The sequence below is a fragment of the Catharus ustulatus genome, chromosome 12 (assembly GCF_009819885.2).
Source record: "Catharus ustulatus isolate bCatUst1 chromosome 12, bCatUst1.pri.v2, whole genome shotgun sequence".
Lineage (NCBI taxonomy): Eukaryota > Metazoa > Chordata > Aves > Passeriformes > Turdidae > Catharus > Catharus ustulatus.
Window position 1 is genome coordinate 19,603,094 of NC_046232.1, and position 20,298 is coordinate 19,623,391.

The 20,298-nt window shown below is 43.9% G+C and overlaps 1 protein-coding gene across 11 annotated transcripts in view; it reads right to left on the reverse strand.

The window, feature by feature from the left end:
• Positions 1–20,298, reverse strand: part of MEGF11 (multiple EGF like domains 11) — a 254,601-nt gene that overhangs the window by 94,246 nt on the left and 140,057 nt on the right. The gene's annotated exons all lie outside the window — the stretch shown is intronic.

Below are 20,298 nucleotides of genomic sequence, written 5' to 3' on the forward strand. Positions count from 1 at the left end.
CCCCAAACCCAACTTCAGCATCCCCCAAACCCAGCTCCAGCATCTGCCCCCAAACCCAGCTCCAGCATCTGCCCCCAAACCCAGCTCCAGCATCCCCCCAAACTCAGCTCCAGCATCCCACCAAACCCAGCTTCAGCATCTGCCCCCAAATCCAGTTTCAGCATCTGCCCCCAAACCCAGCTTCAACATCCCCTCAAATCCAGCTTCAGCATCCCCCAAACCCAGCTCCACCATCTGCCCCCTAGACCCAGGTTCAGCATTTCCCCCCACAAACCCAGGTTCAGCATCTTCTCCCCCAACCCAGCTTTAGGGTGCAAGGACACAATGGCATCACTGTTACACCTAAAGTTGAGGACTTGTTTAACATTTTATTGGATCAGGCCCGAAATCTTTTAATATCCTGTTTCTTAGTGCTTTTAGATTGCTGGAAGGAATGAATTTATAGTGGAATTAGATGCAGAGGGTCACATCCTGCCTGCAGTGCACTTAATGGCAAGTAAATCCTGTCGATTTAATAATGTCATCAAATATTGCTTCTTTGTTATGTTCCCATAAGATAACATACAAGATAATCTAAAGAAAGCTTTCTCCTTGGAGTTGGTTTTTTTCTGATTTATTTATTTATTTACTTTTGTAGTCTGGACTAAATAAATGGGTGGAAAGAAAATAGCACTGGAGACAGGACGTCCTGAGGCTGCCCAGGCTCAGGGGTGAAGGCATGGAGTGAATGGATCAGGTCATTCCTGTGCTAATAACAGCAGCACAGAAGGACCCCAAGCCTTCTGGCCACTGATCCACACAGGAGGTTCCCTGTGGAATGCACTAAGGCACAGGGAGAACCCTTCACGTGACAATCCTGCCTGATCCCTTCTCTTTTGATACCATGTGAAGGATGGGAGAGAGAACTGTTCCTGAGCCTTACAGGAAGAGTTTATCCTGTACAGCACCTGTACAACATCTCTGGGCTGCATGCACTGAACAGAGCTCAAGCAAACACCTGAGGTCAAGGTTTCCTCAGCAAAACGCCAGCAGGAAAATAAGGATTTCTTCAGCAGCCCTACCCTCCTCTTAGCAGCCTTTCCCCATAGCTGTGGCCAGGATGAAGAAAATCCTCATCCTATTCAGAGCAGGTTTCTGGGAAGGACACAGTTACTGTTTGCTTTGCAGGTGCTGCTGGCTGTGCTCAGAGCTGGTTTCAATTTCACCACCAGCCCTCCTGCTCGTGGTGCAAATCCCACTGCCAGGCAGGGGAGGAGGGTGGAATCCCAGCAACAGGGCTGTCTTCACAAACTCTTTTATTTGCAAACATGGAAACTAATCCCAGGTGACACGCGCTGCTTCTCAGCCCTGGATCTGTTTCCAGGATTAGTGAGGCAAATGTAAAGCTCACTTAAGCCTGGTGCTTTTGTCCTAGAATTTTCATAGCCCTCTCCTTCTACAGCACTGGCTACAAACCCACACTGGAAAACTGCCTCTACCCATTAATTTTGGCAATATTTTTATTTATTATCCTCCATTTTGAGAAGGAGGGTACTCATTGGTCAGTGTGAGGATGTCCAGCAGAAAAAGAAGACAACTCTTACTTAATTTGCAGTGCTGATTACCAGTTTACAAATCTGTGTTAAAAGCTGAAATAAACCCTCAGAAGACAATTTCAAGGTCTCCAAAAGATCTGCAGGGTGTTGGAGGCCGCAGGTGCAGAGGATCCATGTCCTGCAGGGAGCAGAGCTCACCATGTACCCCACCCGTGCCTCACCCCAGATCATTTATTGCTTTGCCTCACTTCCCCCACAGCTGGAAACAGGGATGATAGTTCCTCTCTAACTCCACTGGGAGCCAAGCAAACAAAATCTTACTCTTTATAAGACTTAAATTATTACTGAGAATCTGTGGGAAGAGATGATCTATCTTTATTTCACACAGACACTTGCTAAGGCTGCGTGAGCCTTCTGGGGCAGGGTGCAGAGCTGCTGCAGCTGCTGGAGTTCCCCGGCAATTTCCATTCCAGAAACACTCATTTGTTTTCTGCACAACTTGAACATCAAAGGATGCAGTTCTGCAGCTCCACAAAGGACACAGATCTGAGCCACACAAGCCCAGCTGATGTCCCTCAGCATAGGACAGTGGAGTTCAGGAGTCAAACTGCACCCTGTGTGCTCTGGGGATGTATTCCTGCCTTCCCACACCTCACATCAGAGCTCCAACTGCAGGCTGTGCTTGTTCTGAGCTGGTACAGCTCCAGTTGCAATTAATTTCTCTAATATGAATAAATAACACTCATTAGAAGATATGATTCTATCCTTGTTCTTTCATGTCTCAGGTGGGTGCTCCAAGCATCCGATTTGTCTGCTGGGTTTGTGTTTTTCACTTTGAAAGAAAGTGAAGGAAAAAGAAAACCATTTCTAGGAAGGGAAACCATTTCCCACCATTAGTTCAAGCATCTTGTTTCAACTGTACAGTGCCTGCTCAAAACACAGCTCCTTTTCTGTAAATCCATCCTGTTTGAACACTTATTTACAATCAGTATTTGGTCACATGCTTGCTTCCTCTCTGTAGCAAATTCCATCCCACAGTCTCACCGAAGGGAATTGAGTGAAATTTGTTAGCAATGTGTCAGTGTAAAATTTGGATAATGGAAGTTCATCCTCACCTGATTTTACACTGCAGTAACCTCACATGAAAATAAGATCTTTGCTGCTCAAAGTTTATCAGTTCCTGTTAGTTTTCTTTTCCCCTTTCCTCTAAGTCCCATATTGCAGTGACTCCAATGACTGTGGAGTCATTTCACTGGAACACGATGTGATATTCATATAATTATATAATGATAACTCTGAGAGCTGGACTGTACATTTACCTAGGTAGATACAGGGATGATAAGCTAAAATCCAAGTACTTATTCATACAATTAACTCCACTGAGCTCATCAAGCTCACTCAGGTGTGAGACTACTTGAGTGTGTAAAACTGGGACTGGGATCCAGTAGCTCCTGCTAGAAAATTATAAAACAGAAGAAACAAAATACTTCAGCAACCAAAAGGTATTTTTTCTCTGTACATGACTGTGGCAAATCCTGCCTGGTGTGTGACAGTGACTCCAGGTTGTGGGATGGAGACAGAGGGCAGAGCAGCCTCAGAGCCACGGGATCCTGCTCCACCTTGGGATCATCAACAAGTTCTCCCATGGGCAAGGAGAGACCATTTTAAACCCCAGCCCCAGCCTAGCACAGTCTGATCCTGCTCTTGTTGATTGCCTCAGTGTGTTACTGTAATAGAGATAAATAATAACAGCAACAACGTGTGAACAGAGAGCTGATTAAAGCTCACACGAGCGCTCCGCTGTAAATGCAGATGCCATTAAAAATGTCAAAATGATACAGAGACTTTAACCAGGCCATCAATAAGGAAAGCAACCTGAGAGAGGTGATGTCAGGGAGGTACAAATGCTTCCCTTAACTGCATGTGGGGATGTCAATACAGTGAGGGATGAGTGTGAAGCAGCCCCTGTTCTCCTGGGAGATGCTACATTGAAGGGAGCTGCCATATTTCAGGTACGTGCCCACAGTCCCTGGCAAATGTGCTAACTTCCTCACTTTTTCACCTTTGGAAATATGGATGGAGATGAACTGTCAGCAGTGAGAATGAATGTGGTTCTGGAAGGGATGAGGCTGGGTGCCTAAGCACAATCACACTGGTGTGCACAGGGTGCTGTGACAGGGGAGGGATTCTCCCCTTGGAGCTGCACCAAGGGTTTTCCTCCTGTTCACCCCCACTCCCACACTGAAACCTCAATTCCTTCCTGAAGTGAGGGCTAATTCCTGCAGGTTCTGCAAATAGAATCATCAAACCCTAGAATCCTTAAGATTGGAAAAGACCTCCAAGATCACCAAGTGCAGCTCTCAGCTGAACACCCCTGTGCCTCCTAAACCATACCATGAAGTGCCACATCTGTGTATTCGTGAACCCTGCCAGGGATGGTGACTCCATCACCTCCCTGGGGAGCCTGTTCCAGGGTTTAACCACTGCTTCAGTGAAGAAATGTTCCTGCTGTGGGTGTGCCTGGCATCCTGTCAGCAGTTGTGTCCTGGTAAATACACACTGAGGACACAGGGGAAGTGCTGCTCTGCTCCCCAAGGGCTGATTATCCCTGTAGGAATGATTAGGGAATTGCTGTGCTCTGGGTCAATAGAGACACCCAGCACCCGGTGCAGCAGCACAAGTCAGACACAATGAACCAAACACAGGAGTTTGAAAAGGAATAAAAGGACTCCCAAGGAAAGGGTGACATTTATGGAGTGACTTATCCCAACGAGAGAGAGTCAAAAGCGCTATTGCAGAGCTTTTCCATCACTGCACACACACCATTAATATGGAAACAGCACCTTTTATCACAGCAGCACCACAACCTGTGCTCTCAAGGTCTGAGTTTATTCTGTTCTCATCAGCATCAGCCTCCCTGTGGCTCTTTTATAGCCAGAGCCCAGTTCTGTACTGCAGGTCTGCAGTCAGTGGGGTGCTCACATCGTGCACAAGGCACAGCTGAAAAAACCCCAGGGTCTGATTTCCCTGGCCCAAGGACTCAGGACCATATTGGGCTGATGGGAAACTTCAATTAATCCACACTTTAAAGAAGCTTTCTGCAAATTTGCTAAAGCACAGAACGTGCTCGTATTCAATAACCAATATTTTGGAATATTTCCAGATTCAGTTTGTAATGTTTAAATGAGATACTAGCCCTTAAAAATGCAAACAGGAAATAAAATTAACTTATTAAATCTAGGAGGACATGGTTTAAGAGAGATTATTTTAGAATTTACTTTGAAATTAGGACTAGATTCTGCTCTTAATGTAACTGTTCTGTTGTAAAACGATTCTATGCATACAAATTGAAGTGAAATGTGGACTTAGCTCAGGGTGGGGTTTTTTGTCTAATTCAGTTTTGGAATCAGATGGGTGACCCAGCTAACGCAAAACAGGCAAAGAAACAGCTAAAAGTAACACATATATCTGAATGTAATGAAGGAAAATTAAAGATTATCAATTAGGTTTTTATGCCTTGCACTTTATTCCACAGGAGAATCACAGCCCTGAGTGGAGCTTTGTCTGATCCCTGCACAAACACCACTCCTTTGGGACAGTTCAGCACCTTTGCAAACAGAGGCCAAGCAATAAGTTTGGAACAGGGTCCATGAAGAGGGAATTCCCCTACATTGACCCTGACCTCTGAGCAGCACTGAGCCCCTCAAGTGACACCCACACACTGCTAAAGGCATGAGCCAGGTCACTGACAAATCACCTGCTCATCTGCTTGATTCTAACCCAAAAACCTCTGTCTCAGGAGGCTGATCACCCTTGGAAGGTCTAACACATGTTAATAATATTCAAAATAGCCCAGATTTTCAGAAGTGCCCTTTAAAAATGTTCTTTCAAATGCTTGGGGACCAACATTCTAATTCCGTGATTTCACCAGCTGGGACACCTTCCACTGTCCCACACCCAGGGGTGTGCTCAGGCATTCCCAGTGAAAATTCACCTGTACTCAATCAAACTGTAAAAATGCAATTTGCAGACACTCAGTGCCACCCCTGGATAACTCATTACCTACCTTCCTCAAAGATTCCAACTGTATTAAAAGCAAGCTGAAATTAAAGACTTCAGGGCCTTAGCAGGACTCCTCTCACAATTTTTCCTGGGAGCAGCCAAGGGCCATAAGCTGTTTAATTCTGTGCAGTAAGTGGCCCATGGGGAGGGTGGCAGCCCTGTGCTCTCAGTCCATCACCCACATGTCAGGGCTTTGCTCTGTCCCTGCTGATGAACCACCTGAACATCACCCTGGTGACAATCTTGAAGAGATTTTTCTTATTCTTCATTTGCTTTCATTTGATTGCCCAAAGCAAACAGGGAGCTTCCCATGTAAATAAGAGATTTGACTTATGGAGTTGGTGTCACAGAAATAAAATGTCAGATTAAAGGTTGGAAAGACAGCAGTAATTCAGTTCTTGAGCCCATGAATGATGATATTTTCTGTAATTATGTGAGCACAGGGTACCCTGGCACTTGCTGACTTCTGAGCTTTTAGCTTTGCAGCCTTAAGGTTCCCAAACCTGGATTCCTTTTATCTCCAAAGCCAGACTTTCAGTCACAGCTCAAAGAATTATAATTAAGAAAATGCCAGCCCCAGTGTTTACAACTCTAAGACTGCCCAGAGAATGTATTTAGCATATGTAAATATGCATTTGTGTATCCACCCAAAAGGAAAAACCCTGGGGTTAATCTGAGGCTGGCAGGACTTGCAATCAATCTCACCCTCCCAGTTTATGGACCAGCCTTCATCAGGTAGAAATGGAAAGCTGGGAAGGGAACATCAGCTGATTTTTCCCAAAATGAATCAATTATTACTCACAGGAGGAAATCAATCTCATCTTGTGTTTAGGGTTTTTTTCCCTTCTTAAGGACAGAGGAACAGATTTTCATCCTTCAAGAAAGATTTTGCTGATTCTCCCTGAAGCTCCTGCTCTGAATCAGATTCGGAACATGTGGCTGATTTGGGCCCTGATTTAATCTTGGATGATGATCTCATTAGTCACTGACTCTCCAACATGTGGTACCTAACTCAGGCTCAGCACTTTACAGAGCCTGCAGTTTATTTAGTATCCTCTGAGGAAACATTTGCTTTCCAAAGTGATTCTTGTTTAAAGAACCTTCCTACGGTATTCTGTAGAATGCTTACAACCGTTACCTAGCTGGAGGTTTGTCTTTTGGAGAAATGAAAACAAAATCACTCCAAGTCAAAGAAAAGTTAAGTATTTGGATGTCAGCCTCATCAAATCCTGTAATGAACTCAATATATTTTGGAAGCAGCAAAAAGGAAGAAGCAACTTCTACTCCTGACAGATATCAAAGAGCTCCGCTTACAGAATTTCTACTATGAGCTATTTTGACAGACGTTTCAAAAGAAGTGAAAATTAGAACATTAAAAAACCTGAGAATATTTCCTATTTCTTTTTGTAGAAATTACTGCTCTGTTTAATGAGCCTTTAACTCTACTGACACTCTGGATCTTACAAGGAGTTTAAAATCATGAAACGCTTCATAAGGGAGCGACAACATTCTATACAACACTGGCAGCTTGTCTTCTCATTATAATTTTTGTGGAGAAGATGCTGCATTCTTTAAAATGTTTTTTTTTTAGCGTCATATTAATGGGAGGCAAAGTCTGTTCTTTAATTAGAATTTTACTGTGGTGAATTAAAAAATACATGGGCAGAGTATCAAGAGTCTAATAAAACTAAATGAAGACACTATCTTTCCTCTGCATGAAACCCAGCAGTCTTTGCTCTGGCAAAACTTCCATCAATACTTCATTATTATTGTCTTGGACAGGCTTGTAATAATAATATCTGCAAGTAACTTACTTCCAGATTTAGTCTTCCAACTGGGTAAAACATTCTCTCAACATCTGTAATGGACTTTAGATGTTTTCATTGACTAGGTAATGAAATTTTCTGGTAATGCCTCTGCTCAGAAGTAAAACCAGTTTTGCCTGCAAGAAGGGGTAGAAATACACTGGATATGCCTGAAACACTGCAGGAGAGGGGTAGGGAGGAGATGCAGCCTTCAAGAAATGAGTGTTGGAGGGGCTCAGGGGTGGTGGCAGCAGGGCTGCTCAGAGAGGGCTCTGTCCCCAGAGATTCAGAGCTGGTTACACAACAGCAGTGCCTGGTGTGAAAAAGCCACATGCAATATCCACGTGGGCTTCTTCCTACTTCAAATAATCTAAATAATCAACCCAGGCAGTTGTGGGAGCAGAAGCAACCCCCCCTGGGTTCAGTAATTGCATCTGACTTTGATGCAGTTTGGAGCAGACCCACAGGGCCACCAGGAGCTGCTGAGGCTGCCCAGGCTGGCTGCCCTTCAGTCACATCCTCTGCAGCTCCTGCAGCTGGGCAGGACAATTTTGTCCTTCACCTGGGGAACCCAGCATGTGGAAAGCACCCTGATCCAACCCCTGGAGTCACCTTCCCACCCTGTGAGACTGCAGAGGATCGAGCAGGACCAGCCCTGCCTGGCCAAGCTCTGGGGATGTGCTCAGCTCCTTGTTTCTGACAGGCACAAACCCAGCCCTGTGGAAGGTCACCCTGCTGATGTTCTGCCAGGTAGGCAATATCTCTTTATTTGCAGTTAAAGCAGTGCTTAAAGGAGAAAAGCTTCTTGTCACAACAACAAGGGGTAGAGGATGTTCCTTCTCCTTGTCCTTCCCACGCAGGGATGTGTCCCTTCTCTTGCAGCTGCTGAGCAAAGGGAGTAGAATTGAGATCTGGATTTGCTGATCAGGATGAGGGAAAATCAAGACATGGATATGGAAGAAATGCTGTATCTACCTCAGCAGCTTCAAATTGTACCATAAAGTTTCCCCTTCAAGGGGATGGGTAAACACATCCTTCATGCATAACATAACTCACAGCCCTGACTCATCAGTCATTTTTAGGATGGTCAATAAGCAATTTGTTTTATTGTGTTGATATTGAAACATGAAGTAAACACTGTGGATTGTGGTGTTTGCTTTTATTTCCAACAGTGTAGCTGGAGAGTAAAAAGAGCCGTTTATTGTCTTTGCTACAATACCCTGCTAATGACTATTCACAGAATCCTGGAACGGTTTGGGTAGGAGGGGACCTTAAAGAACTTGTTCCACCCCTGCCATGGGCTAGGACACCTCCCACTGTCCCAGGGTGCTCCAAAACCTTGCTGGGACACTGCCAGGGTTCCAGGGGCAGCCACAGCCTCTCTGGGCACCTGTGCCAGGGTCTCCCCACCCTCCCAGGTCACAATTCCTTCCTCCTAGCTAAGAAAAATCTCTCCTCTTTTAGTGTAAAACATCTCCCCCTTGTCCTATCACTGGGTCACCAGTGCACTGCTCTTCAGCCAAACAATATCAGCTAAAGAATGTTCTGCCCCAGCAACTGAATTTAGGAAAAATCTTACCCTTTCTGGTGTGAATTCTGATACGTACATTCAGAGAGAATTAGAGCAGCAGAAAGCCCAATGGCCTTTGAAAAGGGGGTGTCTTTTATATCTAAAACAGTTCAAAGGCTTGCAAAAAGCTGTGTGCAGGTATCCACACCAGCTGCTTGCTGTTCTCTTTTCTTCTAGGCATACTTGAACCTTCACATGGCTCTTTAATGTTACCTAATGTCTTCAAGGTATCTTAAATACACTGCTGTCTTTCTCTTATAAACCATTAATAGTGATGTCCCTTTCAGGCACAGAAAAAGAAACAGTTTTATAAAAAAGTCTTGCCCTGTGTGACCCAGTAAAAACTGGAACGTTCACTCATCTAAACACACTGCAGGACTCAAGTCTCTGCAAAACCTTTCTGATATTTACCAATAGAAAATAACAAGTCTGAAACTACTGATGGAAAAAAAAGCAAAAATACTTAAATACCAGATTATTACATTCTCTTTTCACATCACTCAGGCATGGAGATGTGGGATGTGCTTTTAATAAAGAGATAATCATGAGGCAGACAAATACTGCATAGCTAAAATACCAGGAGCCAAAGCCTGCATGTCCCTGGGTGTGTTGGGAAAGGCAGAGGACACAGAGCCCAGCATCAGGAAAAGTTTATGCCAGAAAAATTCCAGTGTCCCTAGAGCAGCTCCTTAGACTGCACCACTGCTGCAGCTCTCCTGCAGCACTTCTTTAGGATGCAAATGCTGAGAGAGCAGAGCAGCCTCAGCCAGCAGAGCTCCAGCCCCGAGTGCTGAGCAGAACATTCAGGCACCTCTGCCTGTGTCCCTTCAGCTTCCTCTGCCCACCAAGGGGGCTTGGGTTTCCTTCTGGAGAGCCAGGCAGGAGGAGAAAGTCTTGTCTCATAAATTATTGAGATTGGATGTCTAAACCTTGATATTTTATTTTGACTTCCCAACATGTTCCAATGTTGTTCACAGAAGCGTAAATTAATGCCAATTTCTAAAGCAGAAGTTGCTCCAAACTGGGAAGTGAAACTTTTTTGTTATGATGTTAAAAACAGACAATTCTTAAACTGTTTTACATTCTGAAAAACAGGCTGATCAAAACTGTTCCTGCTCACAATCAGTTAGGGGTGTACTGAGCTGAAATGTTTTGACAAAATCCCAGCCATATGGAAGCCGCTGCTTTCGGAACAGTTTCCCCATTGTGGATTCCTGCATTAAGTCATCAAGTGTCAGGCAGAGAGAAACACTAAATCATCACTCCACATGTTCTTTCCTCATTGTTTACAAACAACCTGTTTGTGCCTGCAGCATTATCTGTGGGTCAGCCTCCCAGAAAGCAGGAAAATCCACAGCAGCTCCACTTCCCAGTGGAGGTGCCGGTTCCTGGAGGTTCAGCTGCACCCCCAGGAGCTGTGCAACAGCTTCACCCCTGCACTGATTTAATTTCTCTCTTTTTTCATGACAACTGCCAAGGACAAAGCAAAACAGGGCCCATGTGACTTCCTGGCTGGATGGCAGCAGGGAAGCAAATGGGATTTTGCTTGAAGAGAGCACAGCACCTGGGCATGACAGGTTTTCAATGCCAGACTCCCTTTAAGGTTCAGATCTCTACATTCTCCTAGTGGCAGCAGAGATAGACCTTAAAAAAATCACAGAGAAAAGAGGATGTCTGATGAGACCATCACTGACATTGTCACTGGCCATGCTGCACAGTGCCATCAGCAGCACCTTGGGTTCACCCCAGTGCCCTTTGCAGCCAGGGAATTTCTTTCCATCATCTCTAATCAGCTCTGATAAGGGCTGGCCTCTGGGGGTTAAGTGAGTGCCATCTGGAAAATGACACTGATTCCACAGCTTTGCTGTTCCCTTGGCTAAGAAAGGTGCTCTGCTCCCTGCAGAACCTGAGCACACCAAAGCCCCCAAATATTAAATAATCAATGAGCAGAAGGAGGCAGGAGCCCCCAGCAGGAACCACCCAGGGAAATGCTGGATATTCCTGGTGCCTGTGAGGATGGGCACTGTGGGGTAGGTGGTGATTTAGGAATGCTGCTGACACACATGCACAAATCTGATGACACAGGAAATTAGCATCCGTTCCTCTCCCCCTGCTTCAGAAGAATTTACTAAATATAGCTCACTCTTTAAATATTAAGGATATCTGCAGAATGTTGTTGTTTTTGAAAGGGTTCTTTCCTGACTGGATTTTCCTCATCAGGCTTAGTAATCAAGTTGTTTTATTTGGAATGGATAATTATTAGTTGAGTGATTAATTATTCAGAGTACATTACTAAACAAAATTCAAAGTATGCTGGTGTAATAAAAAAGTGACAATGTGCAACTATTTGGGTTCTAAACTGTACAATAAGATCAGAACATGTGGGGTCTCTAGGTATGGAAATGTGGTTTTGCACATTGAACAGAATTATCTCATCACCAGAGTCCCATGCAAACACTGATTAATTCTCAGGGTCCATCTATGAGCTGGAAAATGTATTTAATCACTATTTCATGGAAGGGAAACTGAGACAGTCAAATTACATTAAACTACAAAACTCCCCAGAAAGGAAGTGATAGCACTGGGATAGGACAGCTCCAAGATCTACAGTGTAAATTTATGCCATAAGTACCTTATAGTATATTTTTTCACCACATTTATAATCCTCTGCTGAATTAAACAGATGAAAAATGACTCAGAGATTAATTCATAAAGTATTTTTTCTGTTTCTCATCAATAGCAGTGTTTTCAAAGTGGACAGTTGGTACAAAGAGCATCCCTGGGATGCAAACTGCAGTGGGATGTGGCTGGTGCAGGATGTGAACATCCTGGGGAAGGGACCCAGCCCCTCATCCTGCTCAGCCAGTGCTGGGACACTGAGACACTTCTGGGATCCTCCCTCCTGGTTTCCCAGCTCCACCACTGTTTTTAAGAAAATCTGGGATTCTCCAGGTTTGTTTCTCTCCATTTGCTTCCATCCCCATTAACCCTGACAGAGTTTCTGACAGAGCTGTGCTGATCTTCTCCCTCACTCACTCTCTACCAAACCAAACCCAAGTTACACAATATTTGCTGCAAAATTTTCCATACTGTGCTGGGACCTGGTAGGTTTTGTTTCCCTGCTGATTGCCAGGGTTGCACAATTGGAATTTTTGCAAGGCAAGGGATCCAAAAGGCAGTAAAACTCCACAGACAGAGATTGCTGGAGCTTCTTCAAGTATTTGTTAATTAAAATTGTTAAAAGTAAATGAGTTCAGTTCATATTGCACCAGAAGGACTTGCCCTTTTAAAGACCTCCCAGCCAGCAATTGTAAATTCTTTATTGTTCTGCAACTCCATCTATGCAGACTGCTCTGTTTGGCACATCCTTAATTCCTGTCAAACTAAAAGAATTCTAACATTTTCTGTCAGGGAGCTGGTGTAAAACTTGAAGAAAGCTTAAAAAAACCCTCTACTGTTGACTCATTTCACTCATTCCTAGGCAGATCTGAGAGAAGGAAGATTGAAAGCAACATTATAAACCCAAAAATTATCCTTGACTCTTGAAAGGCACACAAAAAAATAAACTGGGGGATCAGGATCAAGGCAGTGGAAATTATTGGGTCTGTGCACTTAAAAGCTGAAGAAGGTGACTTCCCACTGAGACTTGAGAACACAGGTGCACATAATTTTCAAAATCTGCATTTTTAACCTTTTCCATTTGCTAGCAAAGCAAGGAAGTTGTTGAGAAGCTGCAGTAAACATGGCAATTCAGTCAGCTCCTTCCAGGGTCTGTCTCCCAACTTGGTGATTCCTGAGCCCAGCAGGTCAGTGGCTCATGGAACCACTCCTGAATGGATGGGGAGCAACACAGCAACACTTTTTTAGCAAGTGCATAAAAAAATCTCTTAATTCTTAAAATCTCTTAATTCTGGCCACCAATGGTCATTGCTGAAACCAGTGTCCTGTTCCCTGCTCCTGCCTGGGAATGCAGGAAGAGCTGTGTAAAGAGCTCAAACCAACTTTATAAAGGATTCCATTTTCCCAACTTTGGTATCAGTTTCTGTACATTTTTAAAATCAGGCTCTAGAATCAATAATTTACAGGTGGTAACTATTTTTTTTCAAGTTTTTAAGCATGTCAGAGGTGAACACAGATTTCTAGGTGTTGCTTTTCCTCGAATCAGCCAAAAGACTTCAGGCTTATTCTTCGACCCACAGACTTAAAAATAATTAAAACCTCATAATGCAAATACAGTGAATTTCATTAAAAATCAAAACACCACTTGACTGCCAAGAAACAACAAGCACTTTTATGCATAAGCTGACTAATTCCATCTTCAAAGCTTCTGAAAAAACAGTAATTGTAGCTCATCATGGCTACACCTTGAGACATAACCTTGCACTTGCTCCTGCCTGCCCTGTGCTTTCAGAGGAACCACTGCTGGCTGTTTACACCTCACTTATGGAACAGGACCCGTGGTGGAGCAGGGCCACAGCTGTGACACGTGGCAAATGCTGCAGAGACAAAGATTTAGAAAGCTCTAATTACAGCCCTGATCCACAGCCCACTGAAAGGAAAGCCAAAGTTTTTTCTGGTTTTCCCAGTGTAGCCTTACAGCCTGATTTATCCTCAGATCTGTCCTGGCAGCAGAGCACTGAGCTGCTGCCCACAAAACACTGCCAGGTGCAATCTTAGGAAAAAAAGATTTGAAGCTGTCGATCCAAGTCCTTGTTTTCTCAAGTCTCAATTACGGGACCATTTTCCTTGTGGGAGCTCTTTATTACTTCCCACTGGGACACAACTCACCCTGAGTGTGGCTGCCAGAATTCCCCTCTCAGGTTCTGACTGCTCCAGTACATCCACCTTATTTCACACTATTTACACGAGTGCTGTAAAGTTCTTTATTGATGCCCAGGTTTTACAGCTTCATTTTAAGGTACTCAACAGTTGTGCTCAGCTATAGAGGATGGATCCTCCTGCTTCCATATGTTCTCCTTTGTCAGGGAGGTCCAAACTGGCAGCTTGCTGAGCCTGCCTGAGACATGGCCATAAGTCTTTGGAATTGGGACTTCTAACAACTCTGCTTTTCCTGATTCTTGTGCAAACCACTCAATCTGTCCTGGCTTTTAAGCTAAAGACATTTTTATTTGCTCTTACTTTTGACTGGTCTTGGAAATACACATCAATGAAATACTGTTATTGTAAAACACCTTAAAAAACAGGTTTAGGACTAGAAAAGCTGTATGAATGAGATCATAAACTCCTGGAATGGTTTGGGTTGGGAGGGAGCTGGAAGATCATCCATCCCCAGGCAATGGGCAGGGACACCTCCACTATCCCAGGTTGCTCCAAGTCCCATCCAGCCTGGCCATGGACACTCCCAGGGATCCAGGGGCAGCCACAGCTGCTCTGGGAATTCCAGCCCAGCCAGGAATTCCTTCCCAATATCCCACCCATCCCTGCCCTGTGGCAGTGGAGCCATTCCCTGTGTCCTGTCCCTCCATGCCTTGTCCCCTCTCCAGCTCTCCTGGAGCCCCTTCAGGCCCTGGATGGGGCTCTGAACTCTCCCTGGAGCTTCTCCTCTCCAGGCTGAACAACACAGTCCCAGTTTACCACCAGTGATTACTACAAAAACATTTTATTAACCAGCACCAGCAGTGACCACTCACACATTTACCCAATGCTGTCCTTTCTGAAAGCTCAGAGAAAATATTTAGCTGTAGGTGAGCAAAACACAGGAGTATGAAGACCCAAAGTAATCCTGCACTTTCCTGCTTTCATGTGTGAAAGCTGAACAGTGGGAAGACAACAAGGCATGGAAAGTATTAGACAGAAAAAGGAAAATCACTAAGAGTAGGAGGAAACCAGGAGAAAGAGTATGTAGGAAAAGAGCACTGAGATGGGTTAAAAGAAGTAAAAAAATCCCCAACTACATAAAATCCTAAAAAACAGAGAGGAAAAGAAAGAGCTGAATGAAGACCACGTGAATTCCTGCTGTCCCTGCCTTAGTGCCCCACATAATGTGTCCCTGAAAATAATGAAGGTCACCAGCACATTAGAGGAAGTAGCCAGCAATGAGAAGCCCATTAGAACCAGCCCAGAAATGATCAATTTGTTTATCCTTGTTATCTGAAAACAGAAAACAATGTGGGAAGGGGATGAGTTCATCTTACTCCCCAAGGCTTTCGTTCCCCAGCTGCTTCCCCTCCCCAGTGCCACACACGACTCCTGCCTGTTACTCCTGGATAGGCAGGGAATAATGACTGGATGTAATAAAATAAATAGCTGCTGCTTGCACACACCACATCTCCTGTCTGATTTCCTGGGAGCTGCATTAGCACGGTTTATAAGTCAATTTTTAAAACTCAGGACAGCATTAAAAAACTGACAAATGCCACTTGGTCACGTCCCTGTTGTCACAGTTATTGAGGCCTCTGGAGAAAGTGTCAAAGAAATAAAGCAAATTTCTTTTTTTGCTTAATTTGTGTCAATTGATTTCCTATTTTTAATTAATAATTCTAATTATGATGCAGCAAATTTACCCAACAGACACAACTGGTTTAATCAGCATGTATTGATTGTAACAGTAGAATTATCCCAGTGCTCCTGACACCATTGATTTTCTGTTGTGTGACTGTAAGAAAACAGCAGCTGGACAGACTCTGGTGTCAGCTCACGGTGCTGATGATCCCTGAGCTATGAATTGGTGCTCCTGACCCCACAAATAAAAACACAGACATTATCTACTGCTTCAGCACTCCAGGGGAGGAATCTGGTGCTAAAGGCATGGCACAAATAAAGGGTTTTGTCATAGCAGCAGCAGCAGGAACGTGAAGGTGAGAGACACTAATTTGAGGCAAAAAGGCAGCAGTTAAAAGTGTCCTTGTAAAACTGAGCTAAATCATTTGGTGTAAGTTCCTAATTTGTCCTCATTTTGGACAGCCCCAAAACATCTCTTCAAGCACATGCTTAAATACCTGGGATAAAGACTTCAGGATATTCTTGAGCCTGAGTCTCACATTTTTTGTAGCTCCACAGAACTGGGGAATGGTTTGGGTGGGAAGGGACCTTAAATCCCAGGGATCCAGGGGCAGCCACAGCTGCTCTTGGAAACTGTGCCAGGGCCTCAGCACCCTCCCAGGGAACAATTTCCTCCTAATATCTAATCCAAACCTCCTCAGTATGAATTTCCAGTCTTGTTTCATTATTCCCCCTATTTTTTCTCCCTGTCTCCCCGTTGATGGTGCTCCCAGAGGCTCTAGAGTGTCCAGGTCATCAAGACCTGGGCTCTGTTGAATGTCACTGCTGTCCCCAGCTTCTCCAAAAGCAGAGCATTGGGCTGAGATAAGAAAGGGAATTTACAGAGAAGGCACAGTGTAACCTAAACTGCTGTTTAGCCCTTTTTCTGGAGTCATTGAGATTTCTGCAATTTTCTGCTCATCGAGTTCCAGATTCTGCAGAGATTATATTAAAAGCCCCTTGGAGCAGCACAGAGAATTTTGATCCATTTGCAATTTGAACACTCCAACTTTGAAAGTGTACAAAGGCTTTGCAGGATAAGGTGGGTTTGAACTGACCCTGTGGAACCAAGATGTTCCCAGGTTTGGAAGGAAAAATGATGAGCTCTGAAGGCTGGGCCAAACCTGTACAGAGGGGAGGAGAAAAACCAAGGTGGATGTGAGTGCCTCAGTGTGGGAAGGCAGAGACACCTCAGCATTCCCAGAGGGAACAGAGGGCAGAGCATTCCTGTAGGGGTAGCCTGGGAATGGAAGCAGCCTCTGGCAGAGGTAGGAAAGGGAAAGTCTGATTTGTTTCCTTGCAGATAATTCCCCAAGTTTCCCCTCATTTGGTTTTCCACAATAGCTGACAATACCAGCACACTTAGCAGAAAAGCTGCCGTGGTGGAGGGGAAATCACGAGTAATAGAAAAATTATAATTTTTCCTGAAGCTGTTAATTCATATTAAACATTTTCAGTTCTGCTTACTCAAACTATAATGTGTCAGGAATAAACATGTGATTATACTAGTTAGCTTTTTGGCTAAAATATTTGGAACAGTAAAATTGATAGATAATTACAGTAACAATTATTTGTTCCCTGCCAAACCTGCACTAAGGCATGTCTGCCTGCAGACTTATGCCTTTTTAAGCACAAAAAGATAAGCAGTACACATCATACACTTTGAATAATGAAAAAGATTTCCTATGGCCAGCATTTCAGAAGTGGAAACAGTCTGTGGTTTGATACAAACCATATCTATTTATGTAAAATGGGATTTTAATTGGAGCTACTTATCCCCATGATACAAATGAGGCAATGAAAAATGATTGATGCACTCTGGTAATTATTGTTATAGCACCTTGCAAACTACAACAAAAAAAACCTTTAATGTACATAATGGCTGTTTAAATTTTAATAAGACACAGAACTGCTTGTCAGTAGGCAAACTATTAATGCTACATTTTGAACTATATTTATCTTTAAATACAAACAATATTTAACTGAAAAATCAGAAAATATGAGAAATGCTGGGTGGATTTGTTTAAATGATGAATAGATTTATTTTGGAAACATACAGAAGAAAGTAAAACTAGTTATTTTTCACACTGGGGACATCCAAAGATGACACAGCACAAACTCTCTGTCTCCCAAAGTGTGAAAGGAGGCAGGGAGTGTGATGGTGCAGATAGATCTGGTCTCAGAAGAGTCACTGTTGCTGCTTCTCCACTTCTACCTAACAGCAAAGGTTAAGAGTGCAAACCCAGTTTCTGTTCATTATTATACAGCATGAATAGCAATATAAATTCTTAATAATTGTTATACCTAGGGGGGAAGTAAAGCAATTCTGCTCATTTAAATGAAATGAAAGCTGAGTGCTGCAGCCATCCTTTCCCTCTCCAGCCATGGAACACTGCCCCAGCAGATGTGAGGCTGCTCCTGCCCTCTCCATCATGGCCTGATCAGACTTTCTGGAATCCTGAACAGCCAGCAAGGCTCAAAGAGGCTCTTACAGAGCACAGCACTCCAGCAGTGCAGACACCAAGTGCAGGAGTCCTGTTAGAGATAAGTCTTCTGCAGATAAAAAAAACTGCAGCAAAGAGTCTGTCTATACAATCAACTCATGTGTCATTTGTCAGGGAAGGAAGGTCTACATTAGCCTGAAAAAAATGCCAAGAAGCTGCTGATAGGAGAAGAGGGTATTGAATAACAGACCAAAGCAATCAAGACCTTCTCTGGTTATAATCTCATTTGTGCATTGACAGTATTTCAGTCAATAGCTTGTCATGCACTAGCCAAGCGTTGTATTGCAAAAATGTTTGGGCCATCATCTCAAATTTCATAGCTGGTGCCCTACAAGGTCAGAGAGTGGAATCATTACTCTTAATAGGGTGAGTGATCAAGCCATAAATCCAGCAAAATCAAATTTTACTTTGGTGTTTCCTATAAAGAAAAATAATAAAACTTCCAAAACATTAAATTTTTATATATCATTTTGAACAACCAGATCCCATTGCATCAGGAAAATCAGAGGCCTCTGCATATAAAGCATGATCTCACTTTCACTGGAATAAATCCCAAGTTCTCACTCTCAGAGAAGTAGGGGATAATGACAGAATCACAAATGGTTTGGGTTGGAAGGGAGCTTGGAGATCATCCCATCCCACCCCTGCCATGGCAGGGGCACCTCCCACTGTCCCAGGCTGCTCCAAGCCCCAATATCCAGCCTGGCCTTGGGCACTGCCAGGGATCCAGGGGCAGCCACAGCTGCTCTGGGCACCTGTGCCAGGGTCTCACCCTCACAGGGAACAATTCCTTCCTAACACCCAATCTAAATCTCTCTCATTTTTAGTTTAAAACTAGTGTCCCTGGTCCTATCACCATCTATCAGTGTGAAAACCGACTTTTTCTCTTTTTTACAACCCTCTTTAAGGCTTCACTGGGGTCTCTTCAGAGCCTTCTCCCCTCCAGGCTGAAAGAGAGCAGTCAGGTTCAGAAGGGGATATTTCATAATTCTGTGTAGTTCTGGATGCAGATTATCACATTCTGGATGCTTCTACCGGACCAAGCAAATGCAAAGCAGAACAGGGAGCTTGGCACATCCTCCCCCACTCCAGCAGCTGCAGCTCCATCCCTGCACTGGGAGCAAATAAACACCTTCATGGAAGTGGGGTCAGCACATAGGATCAGTCAGCCCCTGTCACTCCAAAGTTTTCTTTTGTCTCCTGAGCCTCTCAGTGAACCTGACTCAAGTACAAAACCCCAAATGACCCCCTGAGCTCATGGCATTTGGTTTGTTTGTAGAGTGGAGCAGTGCCCTGTGGATGAAGGTGCTGCTGACTACAGACAGGAGCAGTTGGATTAAACCACAACAGCATCACTGCACTGCTCATTTCTGTATCGCATTGCAGCTTCAGAATATAATTGAACTCTTTGGCTTTTGAGTGCCTTTTCATTGGGAATGCAATATTAATGAACCCTACTGAGCTTCCCCAAACAATAACAGGGATATGAATAAAAAATTACCCCTAACTGTCCTGATTCTACATGAACCTTCCTAACCCAGCTATATTTAACACCCTTAAAAAAGGGGGAAAATACCCAAAGTAGAAGACATTAAGAAATTGTGAAACATGGATCAAGGGCATTTTGCTTAAATCCCTGATTTGATCAGTTCAAGATATGTCCCTCTCACATACCAGTAATCACCTGGATACAGGGTTTAGCAACTAACTCTAATTATAGAGATGTTGAGCAGTGATTTTTTTAAACTGAGAGTTAAGCTGAGAAGAGCTTCTTGACTAGAAGCCAGTGTGCTCAATCAATGAAATTATCATAAGAGAAGAAGAATCAGACCAAGGGGGAATGCGGATGTGGATGTGAGGCTGATCATTAGCACAACTGAACTGTCACCTCAGAGTAGGCTGGAATGTGGCCATACCTGAAGATTGATGGATGAATTTTGCTCAGCAGAGAACAGCCCACAGTGAATTGCTGATAAGATCTGAAAATAAATCTTAACAATATTACAAGGCAAAGTGGAACTGCAGCCTCTGCAGCCTTGCTGTGGCCCACAGGCTGAGCAGCTCCTTCTCTCTGCCTGCTCCCAGGGGCTTTTCCTGGGCTGCAGGAAGTTCTTCCCCCATGTTGTAGGGTGTTGTACCCACGAGGTGTAACACAGCAGCTCATTAACACTGGAAGTGGATGAGCTTGGAAAGATTTGAATGGGTTTGTGTGACTCAAAGATGCAGATTTTCCCTGTAACTCCTGTTTTCTAGATGACAACTTCATGTCTGCCTATTAGAGGAAGGAGAGCCCGACTGGAATCACAGCAATCCAAAGCCAA